Source organism: Aegilops tauschii, chromosome 5 (genome assembly GCF_002575655.3).
Source record: "Aegilops tauschii subsp. strangulata cultivar AL8/78 chromosome 5, Aet v6.0, whole genome shotgun sequence".
Taxonomy (NCBI): Eukaryota; Viridiplantae; Streptophyta; class Magnoliopsida; order Poales; family Poaceae; genus Aegilops; species Aegilops tauschii.
In genome coordinates this window covers 170,769,307-170,789,476 of record NC_053039.3, presented here as the reverse complement: position 1 = coordinate 170,789,476, position 20,170 = coordinate 170,769,307, and the positions used below count along the sequence as shown (strand labels likewise).

General features: G+C 46.2%; 1 long non-coding RNA gene across 1 annotated transcript; it reads left to right on the top strand.

The window, feature by feature from the left end:
- Window positions 1-4,816: 4,816 nt before the first annotated feature.
- LOC120964448 (uncharacterized) lies at window positions 4,817-6,965 on the top strand. The gene is made up of 3 exons (XR_005756800.3): window positions 4,817-5,922; window positions 6,019-6,306; window positions 6,388-6,965. It is a non-coding gene; the product is annotated as an uncharacterized lncRNA (long non-coding RNA).
- The last annotated feature ends 13,205 nt before the right edge of the window (window positions 6,966-20,170 follow it).

The window sequence follows — 20,170 nt, the reverse complement described above, 5'->3', positions numbered from 1 at the left end:
GGATTAGAAAAGGAGTTAGAATATTTTCGAAAGTACATATGAAAGGAGTTGATGAATTCATGCAATTTGTCCTGGCAAATTTTGCCAAGGATGCTGTCATTCTTTGCCCATGCTACGAATGCCTCAACCATTGCAGAATAGTTCAAGGAAGAGTGGAAGATCATCTGCTTCTTAATGGGATGGCCAACACATATGATAGATGGATATGTCATGGAGAACCTTTAGATGGACAACCTCAAAATATTGAAGCTGATACATAGGCCCCTCATATGAAGGGTGAATGAACTAAAACACACCAAATGTTTCATTTTTCCTATTATCAGTGGTCAGCTCTGATACAAACTAGGGAAAAAATAACCTGGAACGCCTTCTTTAAGGCACTACTATGCCACGTAATTACAGACAGGGACCCAACTCTTAGGACAGTCCGAAGGGCATTGATGGAACAAACAAAGGTAGAAGATCTTGATTCTCTGCAATTCAGTGGTGATGCTGGCATTGATTTTATGGAAATGATTTTGCGAGAGAATGCTGGTTTGGAGGAAGAGGATGGGCATGAAGATGATAGGATTCCTGACCTATTGAAGGATCTGTACTATGGTGAAGATCGTGTTGATGGATAGAAGTTGATGTTTGCTGAGTTGTTAGAGGATGCAAAGCGCGCAACTCATGAAGGTGGTAAATTTTCAAGATTTACCTTCTCTGTGAAGTTACTCCACATCAAGTCTTTCTACCGGATTAGCAATGCTGCATTCAACGCAATACTCCACCTTTTGACCTTGCAATTCCCCGATAGCTATGTTCCCAGGTCTTATGATGAAGCATTGAGCATAATCCGTAGGCTGGGGCTAGGTTATGTTTCAATACGTGTGTGCCCAAATAACTGTGTCTTGTTTCGGAAGGATTATGCCAAGCATGACAACTGTCCAAAATGCAATGCCTCTAGGTGGAAAGATGCTGAAGGGAAGAAGTCAACACCGGAGAAGGTACTGAGGCACTTTCTGTTGATACCAAGGCTACAACGGATGTTTATCTCGAAGAAATCATCGATGGAGGTACAATGGCACAAACTGATGCGGCAACCTGTGGACAATGAGCTGAGCCATCCAGTGGACGAAGAGGCATGGAAAGAATTTGATAGAAGACACAGAGATTCTATTGCAGATCCAAGGAACATAAAACTCGGCATTGCCACAGATGGCTTTAATCCGTTTGCGAACATGAGCACGTCTTATAGCATGTGGCCTGTTTTTGTGGTGCTGTACAACCTGCCACCATGGGCATGCATGGATCAGTCCAAATTCATGATGTCGTTGCTTATCCTGGGTCCAGAGTCTCCAGGAAAGGATTTTGATGTCATTATGGAGCCCCTTGTAGAAGAACTTCTACAACTCTGGACTGGTGTACTTACATACGATGCCTTGACTCCAGAAGAAAAGTTTAATCTACGTGCTGCAATCATATGGTCCATCCATGATTTCCCTGTGCTGCACAGTCTGTCTGGGAGGATCAGAGCGGGTTATCAGGCCTATGTCCATTGTGAAAAAGACCCTTGCTCAAAGAAATAGGTAGCAAGCTCTGCTATATTGGGCACTGCCGCTTACTTCCCTGAAACCATCACTGGTGAAGAAGCAATGATTTTAATGGTGAGACTGAAACCCGTGAGAAGCTAGTGGAATTCACTAAAGAAGAGCTGGAGCAGCAACTTGAAAAGGTGAAAGATATGAGACCAGGAAAGCTTGCAAAGAAAACAAAGCATGAGGAAGGTCAATGTTCAGACCAGAGGTCTTGTTTGTGGGACCTGCCATACTTGGCTAACATGAAATTAAGGCATAATCTCGATGTAATGCACATTGAGAAAAATATATGCGAGAATCTACTAGGGACATTTCTGAACATTGAAGGGAAGACAAAGGACAAGGTTAGTTCTAGGCTTGATTTGGAGGACATGGGAATAAGAGAAGATTTGCATCTACAGCATGATGAAGATGAAGATTCATTTGAAATGCCATGAGCATGGTATACAATGAGTAAAGAACAAAAGCTTGCATTCTATGAATTCATAAGAGCGGTGAGATTTCTAGATGGTTATGTTACTAACCTAGCAAAGTGTGTTACTTCTGATGGATTCAAGCTTTCAGTACTGAAAACTGTCACATCCTCCTCCAAAGGATTTTACCGGCGGGCCTCCGAGGAATGATGGACAAGGATATACATGAAGCAGTTGCTGAGCTATGAAAATTCTTTAGAGAACTGTGCTGCAAAACACTCAAGTTAACTGTTTGGGAAAGACATGCAAAAGAAATCGCAATTATTCTTTGCATGCTCGAGAAGATTTTCCCTCCAGCTTTCTTCACCATGATGGTCCATTTGGCGGTGCTCTTACCAAAAGAGGCAATGCTTAGAGGCCCTGTGCAATACAGCTGGATGTACCCAATCGAAAGAAGGCTGCTTACTTGTAAGCGTTATGTGCGAAACACGGCAAGACCCGAAGGTTCAATTGCTGAAGCATATGTCGTTGACGAGTGCTTGACATTTTACTCTATATACTTTGGCAATGTGGAAACAAAATGGAACCGGCCGGGCAGAAAAAGAGAGCGGTCTGATTCGCAAAGTGGTGATGTCACAGTTTTCAACCATGGTGTGAACTTTCCTGGAGCCTCACAATACTTGGAGGCTGGTGATGCGTATGACAAGATGGTTTGGTATGTGCTCAGCAATTGCGCCGAGGTTCTACCATATATCGAGTATGTTATATCTTGTGCACTCATTATATTTTTTTGCTTGGGTTGGCACCAGCCTAATGTTTTAATTCACATGTTTTGTTGGCATTGCAGGAAATGCAAGGAAGAGTTAAATCAGGAAGAAAGCCAGATCCATGTTGATAAAAGGGTTGCGAAGGGATTTGCTAAATTGTTTAAGAATCATGTGAGATCTTTAGCCACATGTTTTATGTTTTCTGTGTTATTCAACAACTGTTAAATAGCATTGTTGCTAAATGGTTTATTTGTGCAGATTGGAAAGTTGCATGAGGATAAGAAGGTCAGTGGTGATCTATTTGCTTTGGCATGCTTACCAGATATGTGAGTGAGAGTGTATTCAGCATGCATTGCTGACGGTGTCCGGTACCACACCGTTGACCGCGAGGAAAAAAGGAAGACACAGAATAGTGGAATAGTCACTAAGGGTTCACATGATGGTGAGCACATTGACTTCTATGGTCAGCTGAGAAGCATCGTAGAGTTGCAGTGCAAATCTAGCAGAGGCATCCACCGCTCGGTTTTCTTATTTCGCTGTGACTGGTTTGATCTTGGTAGCAAGAAGAAGAGACAAGTCAAATATGATGGCCACTTCAAAAGCATCAACACTGCAAGGTGCTAGTATAAGAATGACCCCTTTATTCTAATAGTACAAGCAACAATGGTGTTCTATCTGCTAGACACTCTTTTGCACGGAAAATGGAGAGTTGTGCAAACCTTTGAGCACAGACACTTGTGGAATGTGACCGAAACTGAAATGGAAAAGGGCCCCGATGGTAGTGGACTAACATTCCAGGATGATGACTCTACGGAAGTTCCGGTGCAAGCTGATGATGACTCTATATATGGAAGTTCCGGTGCAAGCTAACAATGACTCTATGGAAGTTCCGGTGCAAAGTAGAGTGCGAAGGGACCGGGAACGTGTGCTCGTTGATGCTGCAACAGTTGAAGGCATTAAGAAAAGAAGAAAGGTGGTAGAGGATGGACATGAGAGCAAGGATGAGGAAAAAAAAGATTGATCATACTATGCTGCAATATTGTAGTGATGATGAGGAAAACAAGAGTGAGTATATAGTTCCTTGTTTTGGTATCGACGACGATGAGTGGAGAATGGACATGAAGGTAATTTTTGTCTCCTTGGTGATCCTTCTAACTCTCTGTAGTTTTCATTGCAATTATCTGTAGTTTTCCTTCTTGTACATATGCATGGTGATCCTCATGTACTACAATTCTCTCCAGGTAGCAAAATGCTTGAAGATCCTGATGGCTGTAGGGACAAAATGCTGGTTGTAGTATTTGAGGCAACATGCAAAACATTTGATTTCCTTTTGTAAGCATTTGATGTGATCCTGATTGTTGTAGTATTTTGTAAGCATCAACATTTTGGATGCAAAACATTTGTTGTGGTTGTTATGATGCTGGTGCATTTTAGATGCTTATTGTCATGATATCTCGGCAGAAATGCCAAAAAATTCTTCACTGAATTAGTTCTGAATTTTGTAAAGTTAACTGAATTTTGGTGGCATTTTCTTAGTTTTGGTCAGAACTGTTGTTTTGGTTGTCATGTGATGAAGATTACAGGAGCAAAATGTTGTCCTGTAATGCTTGAAGATTGCAAAATATTTTTTATGAAGTCTTTTTGAACTAAACTGAGACATTGTTGCTTTAACCGAATTTTGTAATATATACAAACTAAATTATGTCTAAATAAAAAAAATTGTATGAGCGGGGACTTGAACCCACGATTGAGCACATGTTTCCTTGTGTCTAGAACCACTGAGGTAGGAAGAGAATGTTGATTGTGGGTCTAGTTGTTTCACTATATAGTCGAACCCACGGCCGAGCACACACATATGGGCGTGGCCAAAAAATAATGTACGAGCAGGGGCTCGAACCCACGACCTGGCGCTTATTTCACTGTGTTTCTACCACTGGGCTAGGAAGAGGCTGTTGGTCTTGTACTCTGTGACAACTCTTTTCAAATCATCAAACCAGTCAAGTATCAAACACACAACTCGCTGACAAGTGGGCCCACTCTACCCACTCCTCCTCTCCACTCGACTCTTTCCCCCCTGAGCCACCAACTTTTTTCCCCAACTCGACCCACTGCCGACTCCTCCTCTCCTCCTCCATCTTCGCCGAATCCTCCTCTCCACCGCCGTTTCCGTATCCTCCTCCCGCCCTCTCAACCCACCACCGCCGCCGACTCCTTCCTCTCCCGCGGAGATATGAATCCGCAGCTGACTCCTTCCTCTCCATTTGGTTTTCTGCTGTTGTTTAGATTAGGGTTTGATTCCATTGAATTAGGGTTCAACTGATTGGATTAGGGTTTGATTAGGGTGGTTGGATTAGGTTTTGATTAGGGTTGGATTAGGGTTCTTGCCGCAACTGTTGTTTTGTATTGGATTGGATTAGTGTTCGTTTGGAAATTCAGGTTAGATTAGGTCGTAGCAAAATATGATATGGTTCTGGTTGATGTTGTCTGACCGACTGACCCTGGGTTAGAGCCAAGTTGGATTAGAGCCCAATTTTTGTAAATATGGTCCATTTATCTAATATGGTTCTAGCTGTGTTTATAGATATGGTTCTAGCAAAATGTAGCACATGGGCAGATATGGTCCATTTATAGTAGATATGGTTCTAGTTGTGTTTGCCATTTATAGTAGACACGAGCACATGGGCAGATATGATCCATTGTATAGCAAGTTGTTTTGCCATCTATAGTAGTATTCCAAATTGAGGCCCTCGCGAAGACAACTAGTAAATATTCTACTATTTTTAAGGGTGCCAATTGCCATTGCCAACTAACCTACCAAATTAATTAAGTGTTGTTGACCACAAGTGCATTGCTTTTTGTTTTCTCAGTTTTTCCTAGAAATAAGCAGGCTCTGTTCCAATTACACCACTTTCATGTCTAAAAAACTTGGCTCTGTTCCAACTAGTTGATTGACCTACATCTCTTTCATGTCTAAAAACTTGGCTTTGTTCCAACTATGTCCAGTCCTGTTTATGCTAACTTGTTGTTTAATGACAATGGTACTTTTCAGAGAGGAGGGGAGGCCGCCACCTCCTGTTGCGCTCTGCCACGCCAAAAAGTGAGATGGCCGGCTTGGAATGTTTTGAGTTATTCGAGATCATAATTGAGAAATCCTACAGCAGACAGGTATAGACAAGACAAGATCTCCCCTTCACCCATCTCTTTATCATCACTCTGCTGTCTAGTGCTTGATCGACACAATTAACCATTGCTTGACCCTAGGTGCAGAGGCTGCCTGACAAGTTTGCGAAGATGCTCCAGGGCCATGAGCCCCATAAAGTGAAGTTGCGGGAGGCCGGCCACGGGCGTCACAGGCTGTGAGACATGCTGGTGGTGTTGGATGCCGACAACCACATGTACCTGGGGCGTGGCTGGGAGCATTTCGCCTACGCCCGTGACCTGCAGCTCGGACACTTCCTTGTCTTCCGCTACGACAGCTACACCGTGCTCCCCATGAAGGTGTCGACGAGACCGTGTGCAGCAGGCACTACCATCACGACGACGATGCCAGTAAGCTCTGCCTCTCTACTTCCTCTCCTTTTGGTTTCATGACACACCAATTGCTAAAAAAACTCTGTTGAATTTGGCCAGGCAATGGGAGCAGCAGCAGGGATAATGAGGAGCAGAGTGGGGAAGAAGAGGAGCAGAGCGGGGAGGTGCAGCCTATTCTGGCTGACGACGACCTTGCTATGGTGGTGGCTGACAATGACCTTGCGATGGTGGTGGCGGACGATGACCTCGCATTTGTGGTGCCTAACGATGACCTCGTGATAGTGGTTCCTGACGATGGCCTCGAGATGGTTGCGCCTGACGATGGCATCGTGATGGTGGTGGCGCCGGTGATCCCATAGCTGGGTGACAGGGCTAGGCAAATTGTGGTAGAGAAGTACATCCGTGTTGGCATTTGCCACTCTAAGCGCATCAGGATGACGAAGGAGAAGAAGGAGAAGAATGAGGAGTGAAGATGTTAATAAATCAAGTGGCAATGTTAAGCATGTTAATCTGAACATGTCAATGTTTAGTATCTCAGGTTTAAGTTTGTTAGTGCAAACTTCTTAAGTATGACAGTGTCAGCCAAGCTCAGATTGAAATTGATGGGAATTGAAATTTTGTGCATGCTCATGGATGCTCAAGTATTATAGTGTCATCTGAACATGTCAGTTTCTTAATTATGTGTGTCCTTCTCCATCACCTTCCAAACTCAGTTTGGTAATTGATGGGAATCGAAATTTTCTGCATGCTTATGGATGCTCATGGATGAAAGATAAAATTATGGGTTTTTGTGCATGCTCATGTATATTGGCACATGTTTTCTTGAAAAGGTGTTCTAAAAAATGACCTACCATGAACGAAGATTCATGGCTTTGAAGCCAAGCGAGCAATGATATGGCTGCATTCTTTGAATAGTTTGTGGTAATATGCCCAAAATTGGCACATGCCTGCATCTTGGGATGGCAAATAATGTTTCCAAAGCGAGGTTCCAACTTGTTTCACAAAAAAAAACATTTTCCATTTTCTGAATGCTAAAATCATGTGTTTCTCGTGAAGCGGCTACAAAGAGAGTCATTCCAAATGGCGCCATGCCATGTCTAGGCATTTCATCAAATAATCCACGGACGGCCGACGCGACGAATTCGGCCAGATTTTGAAAACACCGTAAAAAAAGGGAAACCTCCGTGTCACATCATTAAATGTGGCCTACCAACTAGAAAAAATATTAAACTTGGAATAACAATGTCTTCTTGAAAAGGTGTTCCCAAAAACGACCTACCATGAACGAAGATTCATGGCTTTCAAGCTAAACGAGCAATGATATGGCCGCATTTGTTGAATATTTTGTGTTAATATGCCCAAATTTGGCACATGCCCGCATCTTGGGATGCCAAACAATGTTTCGAAAGCGAGGTTCCAACTTGTTTCATAAAAAAACCATTTTCTATTTTCTGAATGCTAAAAACACGTGTTTTTCGGGAAGCGGCTACAAAGAGAGTCATTCCAAATTACGCCATTCCATGTCTATCTCAAAGTAGGCCCTATTTTACGGATCATCACGAAAAATCATGCATTTCTGAGCCTTGTAGTTACTCCCGGCCATTCAGACAACCATCGGTTGATTCAGCTAGAACCGACTGAAATTTGAACTGCGGGTGCACCATAGCTTGCCAATTATTTTTACTAAAAATCATTTTTAGCTTCACATGTAGGCATTTAATCAAAGAATCGCCAACAGCTTTGCATGATTCAACCCCTAGCCACGGACGGCCGCTGCGACGAATTCGGCCGGATTTTGAAAACACCGTAAAAAATTAAAAAATGGGAAACCTCCACGTCACATCATCAAATGTGGCCTACCAACTAGTAAAATATTAAAGTTGGAATACCGATGTTTTCTTGAGCTATTCGGTATGATTTTAACCATTATTTTTTACAAAGTTTACAAAAAAACCCTAATTTTTTTGCCTCCAAACCCAAAAGAATTTCCCTCTCACAGTAACATTTCCCTCCACTCCCTCTCCCAAAATTTCCCTGCACTCCCTCCCCACTACCAGGCGGGACCCACCACTCACACGCGGGATCGCCTCCCCACTCCCCAAAATTTCCCCATTCCCTTCCTAACCCTAGCTCCATTCCCCTCCGAAGCTACCCCGTTCGCAGATGACTCCCCACCCCCACTCCCTCCCTTACTCCGCGCCGCCCGGCCACCCCTCTCCCCTCTCCCCGGTGATGAATCCCGCCCCCCTCATCCCTCGATGACAACGGCTACATCGGCCGGCCTGGCTACGACTACATCGACAATGGCGGCTACATCATCCACATCATCGATGATCGACGACGGCAGGTACTTCTCCCCTCGAGTTTGGTAGATCCCCCTCCTGGTCGATCTAGGGTTAGGATTCGGTCGATCTAGGAGCTCCTGGTGGTTCTCGTTCATGATCATGGGATGGATTCTAGGGTTAGGAGCTCCTGGTGGTTTGGTGGATCCCCCTCCTGGTCGATCTAGGGTTAGGACCTCCTGGTGGTTCGTTCGATCCCCCTCTAGTAGTCTGCTTCATGGGGTTAGGGTTCATGCTGATGGATAGGAAGTGGATGATGTTAGGGGATGGATCTACGGGGATGGGGATGTATTCATGGGGATGACCTCCCTCTGGTTCATGGGGTTAGGGTTCATGTTGCTTGACTACTATGGCTTGCTTGCTTGCTAGCATACATGGTTAATTAGGCTTTCCATCAGCAGTATTTGCTTGTATCAGTAGCACTTGGAGAAGAAGCTACTAGGGTTTGTATCAACAATACTTGCTTGCTGCTCTTCAATTTCCTTCATTGCTTTCTTGTTTCTATCAAAAGCACTATGCTTGTTTCTATTAGTAGCACTTTGCTTGCTAGCTTGCTTGTATTAGTAGCACTTATTGTCGGTGGAAACGACACCTATGGGATCACTGGGATCCCTTCTATGGTTGGTGGACGCAGGGTTGTGCAAAGAGCCACGTAGGCTGGCAAGCTGCTGAGATGGCGTGGTGGTAGGGTCTTCACGAAGATTTGCATGCCACAACGTAGGTGTTTGCTGAGTTGGCCTGGAAGCTGCCTGTTGCTACGCAGGCGCCTGCCCAGCTGGTCGGGCTGGCAGCTGCATGAGAAACGGCGGTGGAGTCTTGGTGGATGCGGGCCTGGCTGCGGCACCATAGGTGTCTTCGGCAAGGGCCTTGCCGTGGCATCGTGGTCGTCCCCGGCAAGCGTCTTGCCGGGGATCTCGTGGGTTTCCTCAGCTAGGAACCCGCCGAGGGTCGCCGTCTTCTGGTCCTCATCTGATCTTGTGTGTTTATGATATTGGCAAAGATCTGCATGGCACCACAGAGGTGCCTCCCGAGCCTCGGCTCCAATGTGGTTGTTGGAAACCGTGGGCTCAAGTGTGGCACGCTCTACTGGTGTCGGGCAAGTTGCTCCAGCAAGGATCTTGCCGGTGGAGTCCACCTCGCCCTCTTGCTATTTGTGTTTCTGGTCTTGGCGTTGTTTTTCCCGTCTTGTGCTTATGTCTCCTCCCTTTGCTTTGCCAAGTGCGGCCGCAGGCGCGGCTCTGACTGCCCGTGCACAAGTAGAGGGATACAAAAAGTGTGACACCCGGATATTTAAGCTACAGTAACCCTCAGCAAATGATGCCACGTCACCTCCGTTACTGTTGCTAATCTCGCGTTAGTTCAAAATGATTCATATTCAAATTTGAGTTAAAGTCAAACGATAAAAGTTTTCAAACATTAAAACTAAAATGTTCAAGTGGTGCCAAATAATGCGTAGGTAATTATGGTGAAGAAATCACACTATCAAAAAGATGTTTAACTGTTCAAGATAAATAAAACTCTAGGTAAAACAATTAATTAAATGCGTATTATATAAAGTTCTAAACTATTTTGTTCTGGGGAAAACCTTTTGTGATAGTGGGTTTAGTGGCAATGCTAAATTAGGAGTTGAAATTATATTTTTACAAAATTAAAATAAATTGAAAAGTTAATAGGAAACAAAATAATAATAAAATAAAAATAAATAAAAGGAAAACTAAACCAAAAGAATAAATGAATAAAAGGAAAACCCCCTGATGGCCCCTGGCCCACCAGCACACAACCCAGGCCGGCCCACCACACACATCGGCCTACTTAACCCACCCCAAACCCTAACCTAGCCGATCCCCTCTCTCTCACTCCCCGCTCGGTCCACTCTTCCACCCCCGATCCCGATCCGGATCGGGGCGACGACCCCGCCGACGCCGACGCACGGAGGCCTTCCCTCGCCGTAGCCACCGCCGTCGCCGTGCTCCTCCATCCCCTCGCCTCGTCGCTCACCGCTTGTCACCGCCCCTGCCCGACCCCGTCGCCCTCGGTGCCCAACGCCGCACGTCGCCCGGTCCCGCTGCCGTCGCATCTCGCCCTAGAGCCGCCACGCCATGGCCGGACTGCCTCCTCGCCTCCCACACGTCGTCTCCGTCCACCTACTCGACCCCCGCTACCCGAACCCCTACAGCCCCCCGTGAGCTCCCCCCTCCTTCCCCTTTCACCCGCTGCGGTGCTCGCCTGCGCCACCGCACTGACCGCTCCGCGCCCCCCAGCACGCGCCCTCGCGCTGACCGCGCCGGCGCGTCCATCGCGCTAGCCACGACGCCTCGCCCGCGCATGCTCTGCGGCTGCCCCCCTCACGCACAGCCCCTCTCTGGCCACTGCCCCGCTGCGACACTCGGGCCTGCTCGCGCACGCCCTGCCGCGTCTTCCTTCCACCCCCGCTCGGCGCAGCTGCTCGCTGACGGCCGCAACACCCGCTGCCGCTTGCACCAGCGCTCGCTCGCCCACCGCTGCCATCTAGCACTTGCTGCTCCTGCCGCACCCACCACCAGCGCTCGTCGTCGCCGCTGCGCGCGCCTCCTTCGGCCGCTCGCAAACCGTGCCGCCCGCCGCAGCTTCTGGTGTTCCTTCGCCCCCTGCTACGCGCCGGACGCCGGCCCCCACTCTCCGCTGTTGCTGCCTCCCACCCTGCGCCGGCGCTCTGCGTCCGCACCCGCACTCCTGGAGCCCCGCGCTTGCCCGCATCCTTCGCCCTCGCCCGCGTCCTACGCCGCCCGGGTTCGGCCTCCCACGGGGCTCCGCCCCGTTAACCACCGCTCGGGCGCCCGCTAGCGCCCGTTAGGCCTTCTAGACCTATGACACGAGGGGCCCAACCCCCGAACGTTTAAAAAAAGAAATAAATAAATATATAACAAAAATATTAATTAATTAATTACTTATTTAATTATGTTTAACTAAACTAAGTAAAGTTAGTTACTATAATCTTTTAGTTAAAACTAATTAACCTTGCTTAATCACTTTGAGCCGATGACGAACGGGACCCACGCATTAGTTTGACTGGTCAACGATCAACTTTGACCGTTGATGTCATGCTGACATCATGATGACACAGTAATTCTTTTTCGAATTAACTAAATAATAATAATCCCAGAAAATGATTAATTCTTTATAAAATCATATAAAATAATCCATAACTCGGATGAAAATACTTTGTAGATGAAAGTTGCTCAGAACGACGAGACGAATCCGGATACGCAGCCCGTCGTCCGCCACACATCCCTAGCATAGCAAACACGCAACTTTCCCCCTCCGGTTCATCTGTCCGAAAACGCAAAACACCGGGAATACCTTCCCGGATGTTTCCCTCCTTCGCCAGTATCACCTGCTACCGCGTTAGGGCACACCTCGCACCGCTCGTTGTCATGTCATGCATCGTCATGCCTATGCTTGCATTATATTTATTGTTTCTTCCCCCTCTTCTCTCAAGAGACACCGAGACAGACGCCGCTGCTACCCAGTACGACTACGGTGTTGATGATCTCTCTACTGCTTGCATTAGAGTAGTGTAGCATGTTACTGCTTTCGGTTAGTCCTATTCTGCTGCATAGCCTGTCATTGTTGCTACAATTGTTACCCTTACCTGCAATCCTAAATGCTTAGTATGGGATTCTTGTATCCATTAGTGGCCCTACATTCTTGTCCGTCTGCCATGCTATACTATCGGGCCGTGATCACTCGGGAGGTGATCACGGGTATATACATATATACATACATACTATACAGGTGGTGACTAAAGTCGGGCCGGCTCGTTGAGTACCTGCATGTGATTCCGATGTGGGGGCTGAAAGGACAGGTGGCTCCATCCAGGTAGTGGTGGGCCTGAGTTCCCGACGGCCCCCGACTGTTACTTTGTGGCGGAGCGACAGGACAGGTTGAGACCACCTAGGAGAGAAGTGGGCCTAGCCCTGGTCGGTGTCTGCTGTTATATCAAAATAACATGCTTAACGAGATCTTGGTATTTGATATCAGTTGGGTCATTGACCTTATACGCACTAACTGCCACGTGGGACAAGATATGGGCAACCGGCGTCATGGTATCAGCCGAAGCCTTAATGATGTCAGCGACTGAGCGGCACATGCCGGATTGGACCGTAAGCCTGCGCTTGTATTAAGGGGGCTAGGTCTGCTTCCGGTCGCCATCGCAACATGCAGGTGTGCAATGGGCGATGGGCCCAGACCCCTGCGCCATAGGATTTAGACCGACGTGCTGATTTCTCTGTTGTGCCTAGGTAGGGCTACGATGTCTTGATCTTCCAAGGCCGGGCATGACCCAGGAAAGTGTGTCCGGCCAAAGGGATCGAGCGTGTTGGGTAATGTGGTGCACCCCTGCAGGAAAGTTGATCTATTCGAATAGCCGTGTCCACGGTAACAGGTGACCCGGAGTTGTACCTTGACCTTATGACAACTAGTACCGGATACTTAAGAAAACACACCCTTCCAAGTGTTAGATATAACCCGGTGATCGCTCTCACACAGGGCGACGAGGGGAGGATCGCCGGGTAGGATTATGCTATGCGATGATACTTGGTGAACTTACCATCTACTCTCTTCTACATGCTGCAAGATGGAGGCTACCAGAAGTGTAGTCTGCGACATGACTAGCTACCCCCCTCTTATTCTGGCATTCTGCAGTTCAGTCCACCGATATTGCCCCTTTACACAGATACCCATGCATATGTACTGTAGATCCTTGCTTGCGAGTACTTTGGATGAGTACTCATGGTTGCTTTTCTCCCTCTTTTCCCCCTTTGCATTCTTCTTGGTTGTAGGAACCAGATCCTGGAGTCCAAGAGCTAGAGATCCCGAGGATGATTCTACTTGGAGTTCGGCTTCGAGGAGTAGTTAGGAGGTCCCAGGCAGGAGGCCTTGCCTTTTCAATCGTTGCTACTTTTGTGCTAGCCTTCTTAAGGCGAACTTGTTTAACTTATGTCTGTACTCAGATATTGTTGCGTCCGCTGACTCGTTTATGATCGAGCACTTGTATTCGAGCCCTCGAGGCCCCAGACTTGTATTATGATGCTTGCATGACTTTTTTTATTTTAGAGTTGTGTTGTGATATCTTCCCATGAGTCCCTGATCTTGATCATACACGTTTGCGTGTATGATTAGTGTACGATTGAATCAGGGGCGTCACAAGTTGGTATCAGAGCCGACTGCCTGTAGGAATCCCCCTTTCACACAACTTGGCCGAAGTTGAGTCTAGTCGATGAAAACTGTTTTACTAACATGGCTGTGCGGCCCATCGGCCCACGTCGCCATTGGGTGGTATTAGGATCTTTTATTCCTCATCTATACTCTGGGACTCTAATCTCTATTCTATTCGGGTTAAATGAATTTTGCTTAATTTGACTTTAGGATCTCGTGATCACTTTCACCCGGAGAACACCTTATTATGATGATCGTCTGCTGCACCAGAAGATTCCGAGGATACTCTATGATGTTCTCTCGAGACTTTGTGCCATCGCTTTGCAATTCCCATCCATAGATAAACATCTATGGATAACCACGTACACTTTCCATTCATACAATCATTCCCCGTTGATCTTGTTATTATAAGATACCTCAAAATTCTCTCTATTATTCTTAGAATACTTTGTGCCTACTGCCTTGCAGTTCTTTGCCACATGAATACCCCTACAGATAATTCCTCACACTTACCGAGTATCTGCTCATCCCCAGTTGTTCAGGTGTTTCACAAAAGTCTTCGATATACTATTCGATCCTCCGAAATCCTTAGCAGCTTATTGCTCTGCAAATACTTGTCTGCTTGCATTATGGATGCTTCCCATATGTCTGGCAATATTCATTAGTCTCCTTTGACACTGTCATTTTGATCCTAATGATTCAACATGAGTGTGAATGCACGGAATCATCGGTTGATATTTTTAAATTATCTTTCCGGCTCAGATGTCATTTTGAACATGAGTTGGTTATCGACCAATCAAATTGTTGTCGATTTTCACCCCTAAGCTTACTCAACTTATCCATCCTTAATCGGAGCGTTTGCTTCTGATCCTTTGATTTGGAAATCATAATTCCTTTTCTTGTGAGCTTTGAATTAGCCAGTTGCTTCTATAATCAAATTCCTTCGCATTGTTTCTTCCTCTGGTTGTGTGCCGATACTCACATCAGCTTCGCTATGGACCGTCGGATCCTTTTTTGAAATATCATCCGACAATGTCCTTCGTATACAAAAAACCTAGAGAAGTTCTTTCCCCGATACATAATGCCTTCGGTAAATTGTATCTTATCCTTTTGTCACCCATGCTCTACTATCGAGCTTGTGTTATTTACTATTGAAGCTTGTGGTATATGTTCACAAGATACCCCTAAGGGTTGAACCTATGCCTTCCCAGATCCGGGTAAACCCGAGAGCTATCACGAGTCATACTCTTCTGGTGTTTTGCTAGATAAAATTTAAAACATTACAACTTCTTCGAAAAATGAGAAGTGAATGAAAGGTTATGCATTGGAGAAGTGGGAGTCGACCTTGAACCTTTGTGTTCATGCCCATGGACACTATGTAGATGCTATCATGGAAGCTTCTTATAATAATAACTATTTCCTTGGTATAATATCATCTGGTATCGGTGAATTGATCCTTTGAAATCGTGGTTCCGACCATGTTCTCCTTTAAATACCATTTCCTATGCAAGTTTAAGCACTTGTCTTCTATAGAGCAATACCCCAGTTCACCCTCTACTTTGATCTGTCGTCGAGTATTACCCCCTGGTATCTCGAGATTATCACGGAACCGCATAACTTCTTATGAGTTCTTCATCAAGTACTACATTCTCACTGATTCCAATTTTTCCTGGGTTTTGAGTGGTTAGTCACTCGAGTACCCCAATAACTGAATCGAGTCCGCACTACGGTTCAACAACTTTTAGTAATGTTCCTTACTTACGAGTTTGTACCTGATCGTGTCATTCCTAGCCTGTTTGGCTACATCATTATCATGATGATTTCAATTGTGCTACCTAGTCCTTATTCTCGGAGCACAACTTTCAACGATGAGCTAAGCTTACGTCGAATTTCCTCGTCATATCATTTCTCCTTGAACAACAAACTTGATTTAGAGTTTGTGTCCTATCTGTGGTTCCAATAACATTTCGCTTCATCATTCGTTTGACTTGATGTCATCGTCGATCGATTACATCTTCGTGAAATCTCTCGACAAATGTGTCGTGATAGTCATTAGTATTCCGAGCTTTTCCAGGATATCAATTGAATTCATGATGAGAAATACCATCCTTTCCTCGATGATTTGTGTTATCATCGACCACTTTATTGTCTTCCCTCCAACACAAACTTGCTCGTGTTTTGTGTTGTATCTTATTTCCTTGCTATCTAGCTTATATTATGTTCTACCTTGAAGTATTACTGTCTATTGTGTCAAGGATGTTGTGAGGATTGATCCGCCTCTTAAGAATTCTTGGTATAGTGATACTTCTCACCATCACCATTCCTTCTTGGTTCCCATGTTGATTCTAACTGGGGTACCAACAAGTGAACGGTGCTGTTTGGATTCTGTACTTCTAGCAACCCTAATGCTTTGAAGTTAATGGTCGACAGTTCATTCTTAGACTATCGGTTATTGGATCACCATTCTAACAATTGATCAGGATACCTATGCCCATATTTCGGGCGCACCTATCAACCAATGTTTAATCGGTATGTTTTCCTCGAGCATACCTCATCATATCATTGATCTGACAAATGTTATCTCCTTGTTCACACAATTGTGGAAATCCATATTTTGGAAATCTCGGTGAGTTGTCGCAGAGTTCATCAGCCACCTCCTCATCCTCCTTGGTTTAATGATGAACTCTTGTTTTGGAACTCGCTTCCATAGTTCATTGCCCGAGAATCTTATAATGTCATCTCGTCAATTGCGTTGCACCTTTTCTTCTTGGGCATCCTGAGTCTGAGGTATCCTGGCACCAATTAGATCTGAATCTCAGTCAGATATGATGGTTGGAACATTTTCCAATAATTATAACATTGGTCTCTACATAACCCGGTAAGGTGGTGCCTTTGCTTAGCACCCCTATCCAGAGGACCTATTGTTATAGTATATGTATCCTTTTATCAAGGTTAGCCATTCTTCCATGAGGAAATTGTAGGACTTATTCTATAAGTTGTTCCTGATGGATCTCTTGTGTATCCATAGTCTGACCTGTACTTGATGACCATGTCAGTGCTATATCGAAGCATGTCTGTGGTACTTTGATCATCAATAAGAACATTTGAAGCACAATGCTAAATTTTCCTTATCAATTATCCAAACACTGTTGTATGGGTAAGGTCATGAAATTTCTCTCCCCTACCTAAAGAGTTTTCTACATTATATCCTGTCATGGATATCATGCTCTGTTTGTCCGTGGGAAGGATATACCCCTGAATTATGTGTTTAAACACATTTTTCTTTCCATTGTTCTGATTAAATCTGATAGACACTTTTCCCTTTCCATTGGTTTGTTTAAACCCTTTCTATGATCTATATGATATAAGCAGTAATAATTCACTGCTTGTGCAAACACCTCGGTGTACAACTCTGTCAGTAAGACCCTGTTACTATTGTTGATGACATTCTAGTAACCACCGATGGACGAGAACTTTGCCTATTGGTCCGCCTCGTTTCAACAAGCAGGAAAATGGTTCCCTTCGTCCCTCGCCCTTGGTACCGATGTTGTTGCTGACATATAACTGACAGGCTACGCTCTGACATGTCTTGCTATCATGACCATGCAAGATGTCACCGTCCTCCCTACTTTAAGCCACATGGTGGGCCCATAACCCACAGTTCCACAGGATCGAAACCTGACTCTCCTGTACAACCCTGTTTCTAAAGATATTCCTCACGCTTGGCTTCCTATGTAATTCATGAGCCACCTTCCGCGTGATCATCAATTCTGGTATTAAATACAATACCTATTCTCGTTGCCTTGAACCCCTTTCACGCGTTGTTTCAGGCAACGACGATTGTCTATCCGCTTCAAACTTCTTATGGTACCTTCTTACTTTGCTCTCAATGTGTTCCATTTGTTCAACTCGAGAGATACTCTTATGATCATTCTTGGGATACCCCCAGATGATTTTTCCTTATAACATTCAATTATTGTAAAGTTGCCCCTTACCTATTCGTAAGTACGATGGAGTTCCCGAGGAAAGGACGACAAATTCATCATGATGACCTGAAACAGCGAAATGAAGGCATCAATGTAATGGATCAACCTATTCGAGAAGAACAACAAAGACCAAGAACACTCCCTAGAATTTCGTAACCCGAACCTTCCCCCTTTACTTCCCTCTTAAATCTCGGGACGAGATTTCTTATAGTGGAGGAGAATTGTGACGTTCGGATATTTAAGCTACAGTAACCCTCAACTAATGATGCCATGTCACCTCCGTTACTGTTGCTAATCTCGCCTTAGTTCAAAACGATTCAAATTCAAATTTGAATTAAAGTCAAACGATAAAAGTTTTCAAACACTAAAACAAAATTGTTCAAGTTGTGCCAAATAATGCGTAGGTAATTCTGGTGAAGAAACCACACTATCAAAAAAATGTTTAACTGTTCAAGATAAATAAAACTCTAGGTAAAACAATTAATTAAATGCCTTTTGTATTATATAAAATTCTAAACCATTTTGTTCTGGGTAAAACCTATTGTGATAGTGGGTTTAGGGGCAATGCTTAATTAGGAGTTGAAATTATATTTTTACAAAATTAAAATAAATTGAAAAGTCAAAAGGAAACAAAAAAAATAAAATAAAAATAAATAAAAGGAAAACTAAACCAAAAGAATAAATGAATAAAAGGAAAAACCCCTGATGGGCCCCGCCCCACCAGGCCACAACCCAGGCCGGCCCACCACACACATCGGCCTACTTAACCCAACCCAAACCCTAACCTAGCCGATCCCCTCTCTCTCACTCCCCCCTCGGTCCACTCTTCCACCCCCGACCCTGATCCGGATCGGGGCGATGACCCCGCCGACGCCGACTCATGGAGGCCTTCCATCGCTAGAGCCACCGTCGTCGCCGTGCTCCTCCATCCCCTCGCCTCGCCGCTCACCGCTCGTTACCGCCGCTGCCTGACCCCGTCGCCCTCGGTGCCCGACGCCGCATCTCGCCTGGCCCTGCCACCGTCGCATCTCGCCCTGGAGCCGCCACGCCATCGCCGGACTGCCTCCCCACCTCCCACGTGTCGTCTCCGTTCACCTCCTCGACCCCCGCTGCCCGAACCCCTGCAGCCCCCCGTGAGCTCCCCCCTCTCCTTCCCCTTTCACCCGTTGTGGTGCTCGCCTGCGCCACCGCACTGACCGCTCCGCGCCCTCCCCCAGCACGCGCCCTCGTGCGCGCGCGCTCGCGATGACCGCGCCGGCGCATAAATCACGCGAGCCACGTCGCCTCGCCCGCGCATGCTCTGCGGCTACCCCCCTCACGCGCAACCCCTCTCTGGCCACAGCCCCGCTACGCCACTTGGGCCTGCTCGCGCGCGCCCTGCCGCGTCTTCCTTCCACCCCTGCTCGGCGCTGCTGCTCGCTGGCTGCTGCCGGCAGCAACACCCGCTGCCGCCTGCGCTAGCGCTCGCTCGCCCGCCGCTGCCGTCTCGCACTTGCTGCTCCTGCCGCACCCACCACCGGCGCTCGTCATCGCCGCCGAGCGCGCCTCCTTCGGCCACTCGCGAACCGCGCCGCCCGCCGTAGGTTCTGGCGTTCCTCCGCCCCCTGCTACATGCCGGACACCGGCCCCCACTCTCCTGCTGTTGCTGCCTCCCCCCTATGCTGGCGCTCTGCGTCCGCGCCCGCGCCCCTGGAGCCCCGCGCTTGCCCGCATCCTTCGCCCCCGGCGCGTCCTCCGCCGCCTGGGTTCGGCCTCCCACGGGGCTCCGCCCCGTTAACCCCCGCTCGGGCGCCCACTAGCGCCCATTAGGCCTTCAAGGCCTATGACACGAGGGGTCCAGCCCCTGAACGTTTAAAAAAAAGAAATAAAGAAGAAATAAATAAATATATAATAAAAATATTAATTAATTACTTAATTAATTATGTTTAACTAAACTAATTAAATTTAGTCACTCTAATCTTTTAGTTAAAACTAATTAAACTTGCTTAATCACTTTGAGCCTATGACGAACGGGATCCACGGGTCAGTTTGACTGGTCAACGGTCAACTTTGACCATTGATGTCATGCTGACATCATGATGACATAGTAATTCTTTTTTGAATTAACTAAATAATAATAATCCCAAAAAATTATTAATTATTTATAAAATCATATAAAATAATCCATAACTCGGACGAAAATACTTTGCACATGAAAGTTGCTCAGAACGACGAGACGAATCCGGATACGCAGCCCGTCGTCAGCCACACATCCCTAGCATAGCAAACACGCAGCTTTCCCCCTCCGGTTCATCTGTCCGAAAACGCGAAACACCGGGAATACCTTCCTGGATGTTTCCCTCCTTCGCTTGTATCACC